This window comes from Calliphora vicina, chromosome 3, assembly GCF_958450345.1.
Source record: "Calliphora vicina chromosome 3, idCalVici1.1, whole genome shotgun sequence".
In the NCBI taxonomy this organism is placed as follows: Eukaryota; Metazoa; Arthropoda; class Insecta; order Diptera; family Calliphoridae; genus Calliphora; species Calliphora vicina.
The window spans coordinates 2,731,764-2,738,059 of NC_088782.1; positions in this window are offsets into that span (position 1 = coordinate 2,731,764).

Below are 6,296 nucleotides of genomic sequence, written 5' to 3' on the forward strand. Positions count from 1 at the left end.
GCAGTCAGGATTTCTTTTAAAGGAATGTGTGTATGATGAAAAGGATTCTGTTCTGTTCTTTTTTTTTTGTTAAATTTTTTTACACAAGAGATATGACCCGTTTTCTCAGTTCTTGTCTCTGTTGATTATAGACAGCATAATTTTAATTTAAATAGACCCCGAGGGTATTTATTTATTATAGTTTAAAAATGTCCTTAATTTGTTGAAATTTCTTTTAGTTTTCTTATAGTGTTTTTAATATTTAAGTCACCATTATAATGAGTTTTTCGTTCTTCTTTTTTTATTCCTGATGGTTGGTCTATGAAAGTGAAGTTATGCCTTGGTATATGGTAATGATGATGATTATGATTAAGGAATCTCTGGATAACATGAAAAAGGAAAAATTGAAACTGCGCATAGTCATTTAAAACACAAATTGTAATCGGTATTCGTCATCTAAGCAGCATTAGTTTAACCCTCTGGTGTACAAGAGAAATTGTTTGAAATAGTAAATTAATTATTTTTTTTTTTAAATTTTAAATTTTTTATCATTGAAAACTTTTGAGATGTCATTATTAATATTAATTAAGTGATAGAATGAAAGGAGAAAAAATTCTCACATATGTGTGATACAATAACAACACCCATCAGTTAAGCAAGTAGTCAAATGAATCCCTCATAGACATTAATTGTGACTAATGTCTAACTACTTGGCTGACACCGATTTGTATATTTTTGGGTCATTTGACATGTAAGTTCTCTATTTAGTGCAGAATGTAGTCAGGTAAACTAGCGTGAAGTCAATTCCACAAAAATTCCCACAAAAGACATCTATCTGATGTCTTTTTAACAAACTATTTGAGGTAAATTAACCCGTTAGGTAGTTAGTAAGGTAATTGACTATGTTTAACACTGCATCCACACGATCAAGTTTTTCTTGATAGTCTTTTACATATACTGTTTGTCAAAATTTACCAAAAGTGAAAGCTGTGACGTAGGCTGCACGCAACTTGAAAACAATAGTAGTGTTCGCGTACTTGATAATTTGTACAAACTATAACTGAAAGTTACTGGATTCTGTTCGTTTACTTTTAAAAACTTGTAACGAGAGAGCAAGAGAGTGTTAAAAGTGACAATTCGTAGATAGAGAACATGATATATTTTACTGGACATTTTTTGTCCAGTAAAAAATATCAACATAAAAATATGTTTAAAACATATGGTTGCAAATATAAACAAAACTAAAAAGTTGAAAATTAATACAATTTACAAGTCTTGCAAAGAAAATAAGAAAAATAACACAAAACAAACTTTTTAAATTGATTTATAATAAAATACAACTCATTTTTACAAATTGTTGTTCGCGTACTTTTTGTTTTGTAATTTATCAGATTGAGAGTAATTTATTTTTACTCTCTAAAATAAAGTTACTGGATATTTTTTACTGGAAAGTACGCGAACACACCTAATGTTAGAACAAATTGTGCAAAAAATGTAATCAGCTGATTTCTTGAATGAAAAAAAATTTAAACACCAACTTGAATGAGAAATTGAATGCAAGTTCGTTTCAATTCTTAAAAGTGTGAGTGCATTAGTAAAAAAGTGTGAGTGTATTAAAACTTGAAAGGCAAAACTTGATCGTGTAACCCCCAATTAACTGGTATGTGAATCCAATGCGTTGACTACTTTGGACCAGCCTCATTCTAATCCAAAAGGGTTGATTGATCCCCTAGTAATGTGGCTAGTTATCTAACTCGTTGTCACCCTAAATAGTAGTGAGATTCTCCCAGAACTGCATCGAATATACTATGTATTGGGTGCATGACTTAAAAATGCCGGATTTACAATAGATGGCATATCTTTTGAACATGGTTTTTGTTTTTAATAACTTATATGTACGTAATTTTGAAGTGTTAACAACAAAGTTTTTTTTGATTCGAAAATGTCGAATTTTGTACCAACAAATCGTCATATGCGGGAAGCATTTCCCCATGAAGATTGTTTTAAAACTCAACAAGAGCTTGCAAAATCCTTGGGAGCTACTCAATCAGCAATTTCAAAATGGATTCATCCAAAAGCAGGGAAATTGGGAACCATATTAATTGAAGCCGAGAGACCTTGAATGTCCGAAATGATGCTTGGACGCTATAAAAGAAAATCATCATTACTTGCGATGTAAAATGGATCCATTATAATCACCCGCACCGTAAGAGATCGTATGTGAAGCCCGGCCAACCAGCCGAATCGAGACCAAAGCTACATAAATATTCATGACGCTAAGGTAATTCTCTGTATTTGGTGGGAGCAATAGGGAACCTGTACCGAACGCAACTGATTCATTTGAAGCGAGCATTGGGTGAAAAACCCTCAGAATTTGCCGCCAGATATGAAATCGTAATATTCCATCATGACAACGCTCGGTCACATGTTGCAATACCTGTTAAAAAGTATTTACAATGAAGTGGTTGGTAAGACCAGAAGATGCAGAACGCTCTCTCTGGGATACGCTGAACTTCAGAACAGTGTATCCCAAATTGGCTTAATTCGTTCTTGACCTCAAAACATGAGCAGTTTTCATTTCGCTCGGAATCCATATGTTGCCAGAAAGATGGGAAAAGGTCATAGCTAACAATGTCCTATACATAGAATGATTTTATATTGTATATTATATATGTATGTATGAACAAAATCCTGCATTTTTAAGTCATACACCCAATAAATAAATTTATTATTTTATATGTTTCTCTGCACTATTCTAAAATTAAATGGAGTTATGAAGCAATTTTGAACCTAATTCATTTAGAGGTTTTGTGGCAATTACGATAAAAAATTTGGAGATTGCTGTGTTTAGAACCGCATCTTTTTGATATTGAAAGAACTGCTACCCATGAAATTAACCTGTTGATATTATTTTGCTACATAGATTCATCATGAACAGGGGGTTACTCTCTATTGCGATGCGAAAGCAATTTCGATGCGAAAGGTAAATGCGTTAAGAATACAATTTTGTACTCTTATCGTCTACGCAAACGCTTTCGCAAAAAGAAGCAATACTGGCACCACAAAATAAACAATAGCGAAGAATGACAAAATGAAATGTCAAAACTTGTAAATAAAAACATTTTAATAAAGAGTACCAATTGTACCATTTTTCTTTCGCATCGCAATAGAGAGTAACCCCTAGGTCTTTGAAATAAAAACTTATATTGAAATCGTAAAATTTAAAAAATTAAAAGAAATATAGAATGAAGTTTATCCATCTAAAAAGATAAATACAAATTACTGCACACTTTCTATAGTTTTAAAATCGCAGAAAATGTAACAATTGATACATTAGAGGGTTAAAATACTACTCGTATCCATCATATGAGGGATTTGATTTGTTCTAACCATTTAATACAAGAAGAGTAGGGAGTGATAACCAAAACTAACCATATGAATAACGAGTAACGAATAACTGACATGATTTTATTTATACGTTTCTTTTTATGCTTTTTCAAAAAATACACAGACACAAAAGGAACACACACACACACACAAACGTAAATTAACTGTAAATGAAACGGCGCGCTGTGTGTATTCAACGAAAAGCGGAAAAATCCGAAAATGAAGTAAAAAAAAGAAGAAGATTAAATAAAAGCAGCAGGTGGAGGTGGGGTAGAGTTTGGTTGTTGGTCTGTCTTTCGGTCGCTCGCTCGGTCGGTCGTTTGTTGAACAAGGAAGAAGAAGCCAAAAAGCAGAAGGAGTAGTAAGTATGTGGAGACAGATGTTGTCTCTAAATTAGTCAGTAGGCCACCACAGACACTTTAACTAACTAACTGACTGACTTCGCCCATTTTATGGGAATGCGATGGCAATGGCGTTGGCTGGCAAATGCAAGTGTGTAAATGAGAATGTGATTTTTCTTCTTTTAAGTTGCCAAGATTTTTTCTGCTCTGTTCTGCTCCTGTTTTCCCAACAACCAAGGTATAAATAAGTTGTTGTTGGAAATGTAATTATTTTATTGTACAAAGTATATTGCAGTCGAAATTTTGATTTAATTTTTCTTTTTGGTTTTATCATTTGTTGGCCATAAATTTATGAGGTCACATTTGTCGGCATTTTGTCTGTAGGCCTTACTTATTGTCATTATTATTTTTTTTTTTAATTTTAATTTCGAAGGGTTAACGCCTCTTTGATTTCAAAAAAAGTCCTTGATGTGATATAAACAAATACAACTTCTTGCGTTTTATTTTTTGTTAATTGTTTGTTAACTTGTTAATGTTTTATTAGTATACTTTTTCTATTTTTCATTTTTTTCTTTATTATTTTTTTTATTGTTGTTGCCGTTTTTAACACTTTAATTTGAATAAATATTTATTTTGAAAATACTATGATGTGTAGTTGTTAGTGTGTGTGTTTTAATTTTTAGTTTAAATTAATTGCTATTGTTGTTGGGTTTTTTTTATTTTGGATTATTTTTGTGTTGTTGTTATTATTGTTGTTTTGAAAAAAGGAACACCCCATTTTTATGATTTTTGTGATATGACACAACACAACACAACACGCACATAAACACACAATTATTGGGAAAACTGTCGTTGTTTTTCCACATTTTCCGCAAGCATCTTGGGGAAAACTAAACGAAACTACAAGTAGAAGCAAAAAAAAACTAAACAAAAATAACAGGAAGCTCCCTTAAGAAAATCATACAAAAACAAATTTATGAGTTTCACCACATTCAGCTCTCTTTAGCTTTTATGTCTCTTTAAATTTCGCTCTTACCAAGGGGGAAGATCGTTAGAAATGTGAAAATGTACCAACAATATTGAAAAAATTGTACCATTTCGGCCTTAATTGCAATAATGTTTAAAACTAAGGGGACCAAACGCAAAAACCAGACATTTTTTTCATGCATTTTTATTTACATGTTGCCAGAGGGCCGATTTTGGGTACCATACGGTTACAATTCGTATGGCACCCAATTTCCCTGATATTGGATGAATCATGTTGCTCGCAAACTTTTTAAAATTGCAGCTTGAGTAGTTCCTAATAATTTATTTAACAAGCTCTTGTTGAGTTTGACAGCGGTTACTTACTTTCAAATTAAAGAAGTGAAGCAAAACTTCCCGCATATGACGCTTTTTTGACACAACATTAGAAATTTTTGAAAGAAAAAAACTTTGTTGTTTACTCTATAATGTTCAATAACTGACATATAAATTATTGAGAACAAAACCTGCGTTCAAAAGATACGCCATCTAAATAACGCATTTTTGAGTCATACACCCAATATAAAATGTTACTCAATGGTACTTACGTAGATTTAAAAACAATAAACCGTTTTAAAACTATTTAATTAAATTCGACGTTGTTGAAATAAAACTGTTAACATACGGATTTTAGTGAAAACATAAAAGTGGAAAGAAATATCTCGATAACAGACATATAAGGTTCAGAATGCCAAAATTATATAAAACAAGTAAGAAAGTATGGTCGGTCAAGCCCGACCATATAATACCCTACACTAAGTAAAGTAAGAGCAAAAAAATTTTTCTTTTAAAATTTCAATAATTTATATTTTTGAGTGATTTTCGGAAGTGGGCCTTATATGTGGGCTATGACCAATTATGGACCGATCAACACAAAATTAGGTCGTGTGATTTATGTCTATATTAAAGTTAACTATGTTGAATTTTTTGTGTATACCAAGTGATTTATGCACGTTAAAGTGATTTTCGGAAGCTGATATATATGTATGTGAGTTATAACTAATTATGGAACGATCGTAACAAAATTTGGTGACATGAATTTTGTGTATATAATTTGGAGCGGAATTCGTGGAGATACATATATAAATTAAACATTTATGACCGATAAAGTCCAATTTCGGAAGGACATTTGTATAAGGGCTAGGTTAAATAATGGACCGATTTCAGCCAGTTTCAATAGCTTTGTCCTTGGGCCGCAAAAATAATATCTACCAAATTTGTCGAAATATCTTCAAAATTGCGACCTGTCTCCCCACTATGGTGGTGTAGGGTATAAAAATATATTTTGCACGAGGAGACCTTTTTGGCTGTCGTGTAGTAGAAGTAGATATTTCTTAGCCTAAATAAAGACTTTTTAAAAAGTATGTGTGGCCTTAATGATGACTTCTTCAGGTAATTTATAGTTGAACCGGTGTACTTTTCCGGTTTGAATTGTACAACAGCAATAAGTACAATTAATTGTACCAACGTCTTCATCCCTAGTTTCACACTGAAAAACAACCTACAAAAAAGCTCAATAATTATTACTTTCACAACAACCCACTGTGGTTCCAAATCGAAATCTAG